Source organism: Lathyrus oleraceus, chromosome 6 (assembly GCF_024323335.1).
Source record: "Lathyrus oleraceus cultivar Zhongwan6 chromosome 6, CAAS_Psat_ZW6_1.0, whole genome shotgun sequence".
NCBI lineage: Eukaryota > Viridiplantae > Streptophyta > Magnoliopsida > Fabales > Fabaceae > Lathyrus > Lathyrus oleraceus.
The window spans coordinates 11,187,762-11,204,940 of record NC_066584.1 but is presented as its reverse complement, the minus strand read 5'-3'; the positions used below and the strand labels follow the sequence as shown (position 1 = coordinate 11,204,940).

Genomic DNA, 17,179 nt, shown 5'->3' with positions numbered 1-17,179 from the left:
ATGCTGAGAGCTTAAATCAACGGATTTCGACAAAAAGATGCAGAATCTCTCTAAGACGCATGAGAGAGATACAAAGACATGATGAAGATGTGTCCACATCACGGTCTCGAAGACTGGGTGATCATTCACACATTTTACAATGGGCTTCTGTATAACACAAGACTGATAGTAGATGCTGCCGCGAGCGGTGCACTTATGGACAAGCCATACAACGAAGTCTATCAACTCATTGAAAACATGGCCCAAAACCATTGTCAATGGGGAGGTGAAAGAACTCCAGTAGAAAAGTCCCAAAGAAAAGGTGGAATATACGAAATCAGTAGCCTTGACCATGTCCATGCAAAGGTAGATGCCCTTGTTCAAAAGTTAGACAACTTGACCATACCACCCGCAACCACCGTGGCTGCCGTAACTCCAAACTGCGAGTTATGTGGAGTTCCTTGACGCACTGCACCAGAATGTTAGATATTAGCAGGAGTCGCCACTGATCAAGTAAATTATGCAAAAGGAAACCCTTATTCGAATACCTATAACCCGGGTTGGAAAAACCATCTTAACTTTTCGTACAAGAACAACAACGTTTTGTATGCACCTGGCCAAGCACCTGCTGTTCCACTTGGATATCAAAAGCCAGCTACTAATGCTCCTAACGTTCCTAGGAAGTACAACCTTGAACTAATGATGGAAAGTTTCATAGCTACCCAAGCTCAAACAAACAACAACTTCTTGAACCAAAACATACACACTAGTGAGCAACTTAAACAATTAGCAAGCAAAATAGACGCTTTAGTCATCCACAACAAAATGCTTGAAACACATATTTCACATGTGGCTCAGCAACAAGCATCTACTGCTGCTCCTGCTGGCACATTTCCTGGACAGCCAAAACCTAATCCAAAAGGACATGCAAATGCTGTTATATTGAGAAGTGGAAAAGAACTAGACGGACCCATAGATTCAAGACTTCAAAATCCTGCCATGTACCAAAAATCTGACAAAACAACAACTGAGAAGGTAAGTGAACCGAAGGAGAAGGAAGATAATACCCAAGAGGCCGAAGAGAAAGAAAAATCTTATGTGCCTCCACCACCTTATAAACCACTCATTCTGTATCCTTAAAGATTCGCAAATTCTAAAACTGCAGGGAAATTTAAGAAATTTGTTGTACTTCTGAAGCAACTGAACATCACAATACCCTTTACAAAAGTTATCACACAAATGCCCTCGTATGCTAAGTTTCTTAAAGAGATCATATCCAATAAGAAAAAGATCGAGGATAACAAAACAGTTACACTTACTGCTGGGTGTAGCGCAATAATCCAAAACAACATGCCTCCCAAACTGAAAGACCCAGGTAGTTTTTCCATACCCTGTGTCATTGGAAAGTTCGTCATAGACAAAGCTTTATGCGTCTTAGGAGCCAGCATTAGTGTAATGCCCTTATCCATCTGTAAAAGGCTCAACATGGGAGAACTAAGACCAACCAAGATGTTTGTTCAACTAGATGACCGCTCAATCAAATATCTTGTTGGTATACTAGAGAATGTTCCAGTACGTGTAGGACAATTCTACATTCCTACCAACTTCATAATCATGGATATCAAAGAAGATGCCACTACACCTATTATATTAGGAAGGCCATTATTAGTTACCACCGAAGCCATAATAGACGTGAAAAGAGGTAAGCTAACATTCGAAGTTGGAGAAGAAAAAGTTGAATTCATCTTGACACAATTCTTACAAGCGCCAGCTATAGACGATACTTGTTATCTACTTGATGTTATAGACTAGTGCGTAAGAGATATGGAGATGCAAGAAACCACATATTCTGATATAATGAAAATCCAAATACCTCCAATCTTTGAAGATGATAATTGGAGTGAACCATACCAAAATGACAATCTAAGCGAATGCTTAGCACTTACACCCAATCACATGCCATGCCCGAAGAAACCAGACTTAGAATTAAAAACACAACCCAAGAACCTAAGATACGAATTCCTAGACACTGAACTCAAAAGACCAGTAATAGTCAGCGCAGACTTAGGACAAATTGAAACTGGAAAGTTACTAGATGTCTTAAGAAAATATCCAACTGTGTTAGGTTACAACATCGCTGATCTAAAAGGAATAAGTCCTTCCATCTGTATGCATCGCATTATACTAGAGGAAGATTGTAAAACCTATAGAGAACACCAGAGAAGGATCAACCCAATCTTAAGTACTGTAGTCAAGGATGAAGTAAAGAAGTTATTGGATGCAGGAGTCATATATCTGATCTCTGATAGTCAATGGGTTAGCCCCGTTCATGTAGTACCCAAGAAAGGGGGTGTTACAGTTGTTAAGAACGAGAAGGGAGAATCTATAGCACAAAGAGTTGTGACCGAAAGTAGAATGTGCATCGACTATAGGAAACTGAACAAAGCCACTCGAAAGGATTATTTTCCTCTGTCTTTCATTGATCAAATGCTTGAATGATTAGCTAAGCATTCCCATTTCTGCTATCTAGACGATTATTCAGGATTCTTTCAAATTCCTATCCATCCTGACGACCAAGAGAAAACTAACTTCACATGCCCTTATGGTACATTTTCTTATCGATGAATGCCATTTGGACTATGCAACGCTCCCGCAACATTCCAAAGATGCATGTGTCGCATCCTGCGAAAAATCAACCGGCGAGCCTAAAAATAAAAACACACAGAGCCGCCACTAAACGTTATTTATCCCAAGATAGGGAAAGGAAACGCTCAGAGAAACCTGGAAAGACATGGTCTCGCGACCAGAGAGAAAAGGTTCGGGAGTCGGTTACGCGAGGGGAAGGTATTAGCACCCCTCACGTCCTAGGTACTCCTAGGGATCCACGTCCTAGAATAAAGAAAAGGTTGCTAAACATCACACACACACACGGGGAACGCAGGTGGGGTTAAGAGGAACGGGCTCGATAAGGTATCGCACCTTATGCCTACATATCTTGTCTGGAACAAGAATCAGAGCCACTGTAGTTCGGCTTACGCACGCCAAACAACACAAAACAATCAAACAAGCAAGGGTGGCAAACATGGAGCCCGACAACCACTTGATGGAATTATGTCGGCATCCGAACCAAAACACACTCAAAAGGGCAAACGTGGAGCCCGACTGCCAATCACTGGGCTTACGTCGGCATCCGAACCCAAACACACAGTCAGATAACAAGCAAACACACGCAAAAAAAGAAAAAGGTTGCCCGGAGTGGTCTCGCACGACCACCTGCCTACATACCTCGTCTGGCACGAGGATCAGGGCGATGTAGTTCCCCTGAAAGGGACTAAATTGCTAACCAGAAACCGGGGAAAGACACACAACTAGGGAGCTGAGACTCGAGCCTAATGTTGTCATGCATCGTTAACCCTAAGTTCGGTTTTCTATCCTACTTGCATAAGCAAACTAACCTAACCAGGAAAGAAGCTAGCACACAAGCATACAATCATATATCATCAAATGAGAACAGGCATCTCAAACAAGCATGTCAATCAGATATCCACATAACACCCACTATAGCCAAACAAGGGGCTCAATCAATCGGGTTTGACTGCCTAAGCAAGTCGTCTGTACAGGCTGGTTTTGCTCTTAACCTTGCCATTACGAGGCTAAGGTGAAGCAGATGTAGAGGTGAAGTGAGGATCAGACCTCACAGCTCATATCCCTAACCAGGGAGAGCTGACAAATGAGCATGGGTCCAGAATAGGGGAACCCTTCTATACTCGATGACTCTGACACAACAGATCTTGGGCTTTTGATCTCAATGCTACAACCATGTAATGGGAGCAAGGAGAAGACTCAACTGAATAGTGGGGGACAGGTTGCTTGTCCCTACCTTCCACCAATTGCCTTACTTGAAGGACTTTTCCTGCTTGGGCTTGAAAAATAAACATACACAAGCATTGCCTCTTAAGGAGGACTTCAGACAATTTGCCCGGCCCGGTAACAGCCGGGTCTCCAGACTACATGAAGTAAGAAGGTTATACCTCAAATGCAAGTTGCTTAAGCAAAGCAAAGCAATAGTTCACAAGGAACTGAGCAACTAAAGTACCTGGAAACAATCAAACTCAATCAGTAATCAATCAGACAAACTATACGGCAAACAATCAAACAGTTTAAACAATACAACACAAAGCAAGCTCAAGGCTTAAGCCCAAGCTCCAACACCTACAAAAAAATGTTATGTTAGTGCACAAACATCCACAACATCAATCAAAATTGGATTTGGATCATTCTCCATGTACATTATGCTTTTGATCCTGAAAAACCAAGCAAATATTAGCAACTAGACCACTAGGCCAAGCCTAGGGTCCAAAAGCAAGAAAAAAAATTAAAACAGCAAGGTATCCACCATCCAACATCAAATTAATGTCAAACAAGAGCAAACATCATTGGTCTCATGTTTATATCATCCATCAAGTTCAATTCATGCACAAAACAATCCATATTGGTTCAAATGAAGCACCAAATATACAAACAGAAGTATTGCATTCAAAGCCATGCCAAAACACATCAAAAAAATCTCAAATTAAATACACCTAAACAGGGGTCAATCAAGGTCTACCATGTCAAATTTGAGCTCAATTGGGCAAATGGAACCATGTCAATGAAAATCAACAAAAACAGACACAATTTCATGCTCCAATTCACACCATCAATGCATACATCCACTTCAAAAATTCATATCTCATTGGAAACTAAAAAGAAATGGATGAGACCAAAACAAGGAGGTCCTAACATGTGTCTAGTTCATGCATATCAAATTTCATGGCCATACAATACCATATGAGGATTTCACATCAAAATTACAAACCTATGTCATATGAGCTTGCACAAATGATCTCCAGAAATGAAAAATCATGATCAAATAGAAAATGCAGTGAAAAATTCTACAAAAATTCATACAACATCCCAACATGCCAACCAATCATCATGCAAAATTTCATTTTATTTCAACATGTATAGGTCACTCAAAAAAATCCTGCAAGTTGACATAATGAGGTGTGACACAAATTGTCACACCTAAGTTCCAGAATTTGCTGCTCTCTAACCAGGTATCCAAAATTCATGAAATTTACATATAAATAATCCTCAATGAGTCAAGAACCACCACAAAAATTTTCAAGAATTTATTCTACATTATGAGCATTTCATGATCAAATTACAAACATGTATCAAAAATGGACATACAATGGAAAACCCTAGGTCAACTAAAAAAATTGCCAAGCACAACTTTGACCAATAGGTCAAAAAAAACCTACACAAACCAAGGAAGTCAACAAAATTTTTCTCATATTTTTCTGATTTCTTTTACTATTTTTTCTGAATTTTTTAATGTGTTAAACATTTTTTAATAATTAAACAAAATTGCAGTAGCATTTCTGTAAATATTACAGGCAATGGCGGGAAACACTAATTTTAAATTTTCAAACTGAAATTTTGGATCAAAAGCTACTGTTTCATCGTCTTCCACAAGCAGCATTTCCAGAAATATGAAAAAATTGAAGAACATCAAATGTTAACAAAAATTGACAAGGCTATAACCGTTTTAACCGTCTCAACAAGAGGATCACAAATATCATACTATCATGACCTAAAAGTTCCTCAATCTCTCGAATCGACTCACTTAGGGTTTATGTTCTTATCTTCAAATCTAGATTTCTCACACCACAGTCATCCGTTTGCAATTCTAAATACATCATCGTAATCTACATCAAACGCACTATAGAATGCACATAACAATCAAGCTTTTCATGAGGTTCGAATTTTCACTTACTCGGATATGGCAGTCGCGATTGCAATGCTTTTAGAGCTCAAATCGTGAAAACAGCAACACTAGGAGGATGGAGAAGGTGAATGGAGGTGCTTGCTTCGATTGCCTTTGCTTCTAGAACTCAAAACTCGAATTCACCATTGTTGATGTGGTTATGGACAGTTGCGATTAGCCAAGCTTCTCACTCCAATCTCCAAAAACAGTCCAAGGCAATGATTATAGAAGATGAATGCAAAAGAAATCTTCAAGTTTGGTTGAGAATTGGTCAAGAATTTTGGAAATGAAAGTTTGTGTTCTTGGATGAAAATGGAGAGAATGTGAGAGATCTAGATCCAATCTTGGGAAAAGTGAGGTTCTGTTATGATTAGGCAAGGATTTAGAATATATATGTGTGCTTAATTGATCACTAATCATGTAATTAACCAATTTGGCATAATTAGTGATAATGTAATTTTTGCAAATGAGGGCAAAATAGCCAATTCACAATGACAGCACATGCCAGCTCAAAATTGGTTCCAACATGTCCAAAACACCATATGTGAAGTGTAGAAACAATTCCCATTGCAATTGGTTGCTTAAATCTCATTTTCACTATGTGTATGTAAAGTATCCATTTTTAACCATTTCATTTTTCATGCCAAAACTCAAACCATGTGCATTAACCATGAAATGAATATTCAAACACACTTAAAATGCCATTCCTGAGGTGTTGGAAAAAGTCCCATTCAAAAATTCCCAATATTTTGACTTTTGGACAATTTTGCCCCTGGTCCAATTCAGCTGTCCAGTTGAAAAGTGACTTTTTGCCTTGGCCATTTTTGAACAAATCCAATGATGCACCCTCAAAGTACATGTCAAATGGAGTTTGTGCATATAAAGAACTTGCAATTTGGACAAACCATGTGGAAGTTATGGCCTCCTGATTACGGATCTTTTCTGAAATTCACTGAGCCATATTTTGCAAACCGTACATTGGATTTTCAAGTTCTTGGACTTTTTGGAAAGGTGAGAACAAGACCTACATCTGTCATGTTGAACAATTTTTCATTTGAAGCTTCCTTGGACTTCTGTTTTTGAGGTCAAAAACTTTCCACTTTTGGAAACTTCTATTACAAGTCAGTTGCTATTTTTGGCAGTTTTTGTCCTGACTTGATTTTCTTCATTCTTAAGCTTTGAGATGTCAAATATCACTTGTTCCAACATGAATGAAGTGTATCCAACTCATTTCCACCTCCACATCCATCAGATCAAGCACAGCTGACCACAGTTGACTTTTCATCTGATAGATAAATTTGGCAATGCATAGATCAAATTGAACCCCAATCTTCAACTGAAATGGCTCAAGGGTGAAACCCTAGCCTCAATAAGCACAATATAATCACAAAATGAACCCCACAACCATCAGAAACCTCATCTCCTGATCCAGCCTTGATTGGCCCAATACAACTTATTAGGGTTGACCAGTGGTCAAAACCCTAATCTCAAGGAATCTTCTTCAATCTCCTGATGACATCCAACCATGGTGATGATGATGTATCGATTCAATCAACATGAAGACCAATACCCTTGGGAGTCACAAAACCCTAATTCACAGCTCAATCCTCAGATGGCCCATGATCAATCAGTACAACCCTAGGCTTGCATTTTCTGACTTCCTCATCTTCTGATCAAGACTTGGGAAGATAGCTTGCACTATGTAACCACATGTTATGCAATATGAAATGCCTAATGTCCTAAAATGAAATGCAAATATGTTAATGCTAGTCCCAAGAGAGGAGGGCAAATTTTGAGGTGTTACAGCATGATATCGATCTTCGTTGACTTTATAGACGACATTATGGAAGTCTTTATGGACGATTTTTCTGTTTGTGGACAGAGCTTTGAAGGATGTCTATCAAACCTTGAAATGGTACTTGAAAGATGCATAAAGGTGAATCTCGTATTGAATTGGGAGAAATGTCATTTCATGGTCCAACAAGGAATCGTGCTAGGACACGTAGTATCTGATAAAGGAATTGAAGTAGACAAAGCTAAGATCAAAATTATAGAAAATCTTTAACCTCCGAAAACCGTACGAGAAATACGAAGCTTCTTAGGACACGCCGATTTCTATCGACACTTTATCAAAGATTTCTCGAAAATTACTAAACCAATGACTGGTTTATTAATGAAAGACGTTGACTTTATCTTTGATGAGAAATGTTTAACAGCGTTTGAACAATTAAAAACATCTTCAATCACCGCACCTATCATGCAACCACCCGATTGGAGATTACCATTCGAAATCATGTGTGATGCGAGTGACTATGTTATAGGTGCAGTGCTAGGACAAAGGAAGGATAAAAAACTTCATGCAATCTACTACGCAAGTAGAACCTTAGATCCTGCCCAAATGAACTACGCCACCACTGAAAAGGAACTTATAGTCGTTGTGTTCGCTTTAGACAAATTCCCTTCTTACTTAGTAGGAGCGAAAATCATCATCTATACTGATCACGCTGCTATTAGATACTTGCTAAGTAAGAAGGATGTCAAACCAAGACTCTTAAGATGGATCCTACTCTTACAAGAATTTGACTTAGAAATAAAAGATAAGAAAGGTACTGAGAACGTAGTAGCAAACCACTTATCACGAATCGAAGGGAACAAGCCTGAACAAGTTCCAATCAATGATGATTTCCCTTACGAACGACTTATAGCCCAAATTGAAAGCGACATGTCTGAGCTAACCTTAAATGATACCGAAATAGAAGAATTCGTGGAAGAAATTCATACGAATATAACCTTGCCATGGTATGCTGACTTTGTCAACTAGCTAGCTGCTGGAGCACTTCCACCGGACCTATCATACCAACAAAAGAAGAAATTATTTCATGATCTAAAATAGTACTACTGGGATGAACCCCTACTTTTTAAGAGAGGTACCGGCGGTATTTTCCGTCGATGTGTTCCTGAGGATGAAATAGACGATATAATCTCTCATTGTCATTCCGCTCCCTATGGTGGGCACGCAAGCACTTCAAAAACTTGTGTTGGGATCTTATAATCTGGCCTCTTTTGGCCTACTCTATGGAAAGATGTCCATAATGCGGTTATAAATTGCGACCGGTGCCAACACACTAGTAACGTTTCAAGACGCGACGAAATGCCACAAATAGGCATCTTAGAAGTGGAAGTTTTTTATGTGTGGGGGATTGACTTCATGGGACCATTCCCATCTTCTTTTGGTAATAAATACATACTTGTAGTTGTCGATTACGTTTCAAAATGGATCGAGGTTGTAGCTTCTCCGACAAATGACACACGAGTAATGATTAAGCTATTCAAGAACGTAATTTTTCCTAGATTCGGTGTGCCAAAACTAGTAGTTAGTGACGGTGGCTCCCATTTCATATCAAATATCTTTGGAAAACTTCTTCTGAAGTATGGAGTCCGACACCGTGTAGCAACACCTTATCACCCACAAACCAGTGGGCAAGTCGAAGTTTCAAATAGAGAGATCGAACAAATTCTAGAAAAGACTGTCGGAATATCTAGAAAAGATTGGTCATCTAAACTAAATGAAGCTCTATGGGTATATAGGATAGCCTACAAGACCCCAATAGGGACCACACCCTTTAAATTAGTCTATGGTAAATCATGTCATCTCCTTGTAGAGTTAAAACATAAAGTTTATTGGGCAATTAAGACCCTAAATCTAAATTATACTTCCGCAGGCGAGAAGCGAATTTTAGACATTCACGAATTGGAAGAACTTAGACTAGACGCCTATGAGAATACCAAGATATACAAAGAACGAACTAAAAAATGGCACAATAAATGTATATCTAGGAAAGAGTTTAATGTCGGCGACGTAGTGTTACTATTTAATTCAAGACTTAAGCTTTTTCCGGGAAAACTTAAATCTAGGTGGTCAGGTCCTTTCGAAATTACTAAAGCTTTTAAAAGCGGTGCGATAGAAATCAAGGGTAGAAATAGTGAACCGTTCATTGTAAACGGGCAGCGATTAAAGCATTATCATAATATTGACAATATAAACTATTCAAATAGCCCAAGACTTATAGAGTTGTCCGCTCAACCCCAAAGTTGATATATCGCGACGTTACTGTTGAACTTATGACATTAAACAAAGTGCTTGGTGGGAGACAACTCGCCTCTTTTTAATTTGTTATTGATTTTGTTACTTTTATGTTTTGCATTTTAAATGTCCTCATTCTTTGATTATTACTTTTATTTTGCTCCCTTTCCTAGATTCTATGCAGTAACGTACTTGTTATTTTTCGTTACTAACTCAGTAATATTGGCTACTAATTAACAGGCAAACTTAAAACTAGTTAGTAACTAATTTTTATCATGCAACAAGTAGATATAGTTTTCAGAGACATAGTTCAGAGAAGGCGTTATGATTATTTAGCTCAGAAGGATATGGCTTTATCCATATATTATGATGGACCTACCATGGATATGCCAGGTATCCACGATAGTATATTGTTTATGTTTAACCAGCTAGGTTGGGAGAATGCTGCTATTAAGAGAATGTTTGTCACATGTCGCGGGCTTACCCTAGAATTCCTTAGCTCCCTAGTTTACATACCCGAGCATGGTTACGGGATCAACAAAGGGTTGATTTCCTTTAGGTTGTTTGGTATTGATTTCACTTAAAACCGTAGAGACCTTGCTGACCTTCTAGGATTTCCTAGTGGCCCATTTGTATTCATTACCCGCCAGGAGGAATTAATCAATGACATTGACTTGGATTACTTTTAGGGTAGTTTAACTGGAGATCACCACCCAGACCCACACCAGATGCAGTCACAAGCGATACACAACCCTGTTATCCACTACTTCCATAAAATACTAGCCCACACCCTATTTGGAAAAGAAGAGAACAACACCTTAGTGTCAAGGGATGAACTTTTCATCTTACTCTGTGTCGACTAAGGTCAACATGTCAATGCTGTAACATTCATGATGGAAAAACTTATTAACCTTGCACAAAACAAACGTGCCCCAATCCTAATAGGCGGCCTAGTAACCATGATAGCTGATGTTATTGGACTTAGACACCCACTTAACAAGCGTACACCTTTTGGACCCATCCGACCCATGGATATTGACTTTTGCTTCGACCGAAGAATTTTAGGAAACCTTGGACCAGACACTTTTGACTACCTAATTAATAATGAAGTTGTCCAGCTATTTACCTTACCAAACCACGAGAGAACAAGTGTTCATAACCGTAATAACTGGCTATAAGATTTATATGAACATCACATTGCTCCACCATCACCTCCTAAGACACCACCTATTTATGAGTATTTTGATAAACCTATCTCTGTTGATGAATTTGACCCTGAAACCCTTCCAAACTACTATAATCTGAATGAACCAGAAATTCCATCTTATGCCGAAAATCTGACCATAATTCTTACCCGTTTGGATGGTTTCCATACTGAAATTACTAATGTGAAAGATGAACTAAAAAGCATGTGCCTTGATGTCTTAGGTTTAATGGATGTCACCGTCGAACAGTTTGATCACCTGAACTAGGTTGTAGCTTCTTTGGAATAGCACCGTGGCTAATTACATTGATCGCTGAATTTTCCTACTCACATTAAAGCAATGAGGACATTGCTATGTTTTGGTGTGAGGAGGGAGCACTTTACTGCTATTATTCTTTTAATGCTTACTGTTACTTTTAACTTTAGTCTTTACATTTAATCTAAATGACAATTGTTATTTTTTGCTTTTGTGATCAATTTAATTTACCTCTGTCAGTTCGATTTTGTTACTTTTACTGATGTTATTGTCTTGTTATTTTGTTTCCATACTGCTACTATTTTATTTGTACTGTTGTTGCTATTGTTTTATTACTCTGTTTCTATATTGTTATTGTCTTTACTTTCTCCTAGTTATTATAATGTCTATTTCTGTTTTCCCTAGGCAAAAAAAAATATATGACCATTGCATGTGACGCTCGTCACATGAACGTCACGACCGTTACGCGTCTTACGACCGTAACAGGTACGTAACGCTCGTCACGCCTCCAAAATGCGTGTTCTGTTTTAATTAAAACAGAGGCACACTATCCTTTTCTTCTTCCTCATCTACTCTTTATGTTTCCTTAACCGTTCACCCACACCATAACCGCCCCACCCACACCCATTTATTTCTCCATTAACCCCCAATTATTCACTCCATTACCCCTTCCATCACTTCCTATTTAAATCAGAAACAAGTGAGTTTCCTATAACTCACGAAACCCACTTCTTCTACGCCAAACCTCAATTTGCATACACCATGGTCCGTCAAGAGAGACCTGCTCCCGACCTTTCAACTATCATATTCAGAGAGGGAGAGGTCGGTGAACGGCAAATAGACAACTACCTCGGGTTCTATCAACGCTTAGTTCAACCTATGAGGTACATTGATAATGGTTGTCTGAAGGAGTTAGGGCTTTTAGATGGCGTGGGATGGATGATGAACATCTCTGGTTTAATGCAGCTCTGCACCAACCCACAACCAACATATGAAGCTTTGACCTTGGAATTCTTGAGTTCATTCTCCTACATAACACCTCCCGGTGCAACTCAGTTTCTCATCGAACTCGCCACATTCAGAATCTTTTGTTTTTATGTTAAAAGCATACCCTACGAGTATATAGGTTATCTTACATAGGTTCTGTTAGGAAGCTGAGAAAAATCTAACAAGATTGATACCGTTCTGACACCTTAGATATCTCACTTTTGCGAGATCAGTTTGAATACCCATTATACCGATACCTTAAGTTTATGTTCTAGATTAACCCCTAATAGTTTATACTAACAGTCAGCACCGTCTTAAACACAAACCATGTGAAGAGCAGATGAATATAAGTGATTGATACCTACGTATTGAGAAGATCCTTCATACTTTTGCTATTGAGAAATTGAAAATGCACCATAGAAACGGTTGCAAGATATACAAAAGGAAAGAAAAACCCGTTGCCGGTTGGTTCAGAGGTACCTGGTACTGGACTCAGTAGGGCAAACTACGGTTCGATCCCCCACAACCTTCAATTAGGATATATAAAGGGTTACCACACTCGTGTACCAGACCCCGTGCTAAAAAAGGATCAAAGCCACTAACCGGCTACTTCAGTAAGTGCGTGTAAAGGCAAAGGGCTTAATGTGATTGTGCTAGAATGAAATCGGGTGAAATAGAAACAAGAAGCATTAGGTTGAGCTATAATAGCATGATTCAACCTGGTTTGTATAGAGGAGATATTTATGTTAATGCTTGTTGCTTGTGTCGTTACTGTATCTTTAGTGTTTTACTTGAGTATCTGTCATTCTAACGAAATACCTAACAACCACGTACGAATAGAAGTTGTGTCATGTATTCGCGTTTAACTAGTGTTTCAAATTTTATACCGATTATTTGCTTGAGGATAAGCAAAGATTCAAGTATAGGGGAGTTTGATAACACGAAAATGTATTGTATATTTGCCTTGATTTAGATTCAAAAATCATACCATTTTCATTTATATTTTGATTATTCCGCAAATGTTCGAGTTATTTTTGCAGGTACTTCAATTCCTATGCTTAAATGAGCAAAGTATAGAAAATGAAGGAAAAGAAGAAGAAACAGCAGAAAAACCAAAAAAATATGAATTTTATGAATGTGACGACCGTCACACACCATCACGATCGTCACGCTCTCCTTGATTGTGACGAACGCGACAAGTCCATCACGACAGTCACGTATGCAAAGTCAGCGTAATGGGTTTCAAACAGAGTGTGGTCCACGTCGCCCCAGTTTTCTCTCCTTAAACCACCTTCCCGTGAATCCCTCCCTCAACTAAGTCCTCCTTATTTTTCTCAAGCACGAAGACCAAGGGGTACTGTAAAAGAATGGAAATTGGAAACTTCCCGGCTCTCTCATCCTATCTATCTGCCTTTTTTCGCTCCTGCAATTTTGTTTTCACGTTATTTTTCCTCAGCAAGCATTATTTTCTTGGACTGCAATTTGTTTACTTTTCCGTTCAGAGCTTTGATTATTTTCCCCTTTCCTTTTCATTTTTCACTTAGCCAAAAGTAGTAATTTCCTACATTGGGGAACTAATGCAACTTAGTTAGTTTAGTTTAAGCATTTGTTTCGAAGAAGCAGAATCCTACCGACCTGTGGAGGATTGCTCAAGTACTTCAAGATTCAGCCTATTCAATTAATCAAAGTTCCAGGTGTTTATTCAATTATTATTATCGCTTTATTATTAAATGATCATGTTTGCTTTATTGTTGAATTGTTTTTGTTCGTCTGTATTTGCATTATTTAACATGTCCGACTAAACTACCGGTATCAGTATGTAAACAATTTAATTAGACGGGATTTAATAATAATCGGTGTAAACTTCTTTTCTCAAATAATCTTTTTGGATGTGGTTTTTAATTTGAATTTAATTAACTTTGTCACGAGAGTGATAAGCTATTTAATACGGTTTTGCCACGAGAGTGGGAAATTAACTAAGGTTAGAACCGACAATCATGAGAGCGTGAGGGTTGAACTGGATAGTAAAAACCAGGCATTGATTTTAAAAACAGCGAGAGCACTTTAAAAGAAATTAGAACTTATTTATTTTCAAAAAGTATTTTTAACTTCAAATGGGACAGCAAGAGCGTAAATTCTGACTTAAAAGTATAGTCTGAGTCAACAATCACGAGAGTGTGAGATAAAGCCCTTTAAATGAGTATTTTCTACTGAAAGATATTTGGTAATTAAAATATACACCGGTGACATATTGAATCCCTTTAACCATCTTCTAATCATGTTTCTCTTCTCACACTTCAAATCATGTTTCTCTTTTAATACTATCCCATTAACCATCTTTTAATCTAATTCCATTTTCAAACCATCCTTGCATTCATATTCATTCAACATCAGTCAATTGCAATTCATCCATTAATGCATTGATTCAATTTCCATATACACATCAATACCATTTCATTTGTTACATTTATCATTCAACTCTTGTTTGAATACACCATTTCCATTACCATTTAAAAACCATTTTTAATACAAATCCATTTTTGATACATAACCATTTGAAACCAATTTTCAAAACTCCAATTCCACGCATGAACCATCCACATATATTTTGAACTCTAATTCAACGTCAAAACACAAATTTACAATAAAGAGAAAACAAGATCGATTTCCAATTACATTACAATGGCAAATGAAAACAAAGCAAAATCTCACAAAAACATTTCTAGTCATATCATTTACATTCATTTGAATTTCAAACCAATTCCAAATTACACTTTAAATTCATTACATAAACCAAATGCAATAATCCATTCTAATTACTACATATTACATTCAACTTCAAGTTAGAAAAAAATACAACATGAGCCAAACTCCAATATTCCATTCCAAACTAATCCATTCCAAAACTCGAGAAATTCTAACCATGACTCCAAGCAAAACAACTCCATGACATCTTTGCCAAAGCTATAACTACTCGGAAGAATAAGAAGGTGAGTACTGCTAACTACTTTTCTCGCTTTTTAAACTTTGAGGAAACATACATGGTTTGTAAGCTGGAAGACATTGTTTTTAGGCTTGAATACATTCACAATTCCAAAGATATTCTTGGTCTTTAACATATTGCAACTCACCACTCATCATGGATATCTCCATCAACCTCTTTAGAAAACTGAAATTCTGGTATCAGATATGAGATGTCGAAGGTAATGTCACGACACTAATATCTGAGTAACACAAACAGGATAAAGATAAAGAATAGTAATACAAGAGACACAAGCAATTGTTAACCCAGTTCGGTGCAACTCACCTACGTCTGGGGGCTACCAAGCCAGAAAGGAAATCCACTAAATAGAATAAGTTCAAAGACTCTCCGTACACTTCAACAAGTTACAGTCTTTCTCACCTAATCTCTACTTGTGCGACTTTTACCTAAGCACTCTTAGATATGAGAACTCACTCACTCCCCCTCAATCACACCTGTGATTTTAAACAACAATTCTTTATGAAAAGAAGACACTTTTTCAATAACACACACTTAATTTTACTTAGCAGTTTTAATCAAGTAGACACACACTTGATCTTGCTTAACAACTTTGATCAAGTAGACACACACTCTTGCTTACAAGCTTAGAGTGACAATTTACAACCCACAAATCAGACCAATTCAATCATCTATGGATGAACTGAATGGCTTACAAGTCTCACGACTAAACAAGACACAAACCCTTATATTCTCTCAATATTTCGCTTAGTATTGGTTGTGTATCAAATCAGGTTTTCCATGTCCTTTTTATAGAAGCATTCAGTTGGGCTTGGACATCTTGAAAACCCTAAAACTATTTTCCAATTAAATCTTATCATGGCAGTTGGTTAGATCTCCTGGGAAAATAAGTAAATCAGGTTGAAATTAATGATTGAATGCGCCTGCAAATCAGATCTTCAATCATACATAGATTGCCATTAAATGCGCAATCACATAACACATAACATTCACCCTGAATGTTCTGTGTACAGGATGTCATGACATTGGGTCTGACATCCTGGAACAATCCTGCATAATTTCATTTATAATTTCCAGTAGGTACATAATATCAGATGTCATGACATCGTGTATGACATCCTGAAATAATCCTACATAATTATGTTTTTAAACTCCAGCAGGTACATAGATATCTTATGTTAAGACATCACATGCAACATCTTGTGAACACTCTTTGTTTTACCAAAATTGCTGCCAACACTTAGAACCAACAAACTCCCCCTTTGGCCAATTTTGGCTAAAACATATATTTGTCCTTTTTGTTCACAAGAAAAACTATCAGCAGTTAAACAACAGTTTAAGCAGCAGCAGAAGCAAACAGAATTACTAGCTATTGATAGCAACTAGTAAAACACACAAATGCACAAGGGTACTTCTTCTCCCACTAAGTCTGTTCAATACAGACATCTCCTTTAACAATAATAGCACCTGCAATAACAACACCTGTAATAATCAAAATATCAATATCATTTTGACATCTGCTTCAATATCACCTGTGCACCACATCAGACATCTCCTCCAACATCTGTAAACAGAACATCATTATGTCTTACATCATACACATCTCCTTCAACAATAACTGTTCATCTGTTCAGCTACACCAGCACATACAACTCCACACAACTCCATATTTTTAACTGCTCCACATAATTACTTCTCCCCCTTTTTAGTCAAAATTGACCAAAGGTGACCAATTAGACAAAATAAATGTCAATCAGCCTAGCAGAGAATGTCACAAGAGATGTTATAACATTTAAAATATTAAAACATAAATGTTAGGAGATACACACCATAATTATACACAACTGTAATAGCTG

General features: G+C 37.8%; 1 non-coding gene across 1 annotated transcript; it reads right to left on the bottom strand.

Annotated features, from left to right (window-relative positions):
- LOC127099891 (small nucleolar RNA R71) lies at positions 1-107 on the bottom strand. The gene has a single exon (XR_007794354.1). It is a non-coding gene; the product is annotated as a small nucleolar RNA R71 (small nucleolar RNA).
- Between the last annotated feature and the right edge of the window lie 17,072 nt (positions 108-17,179).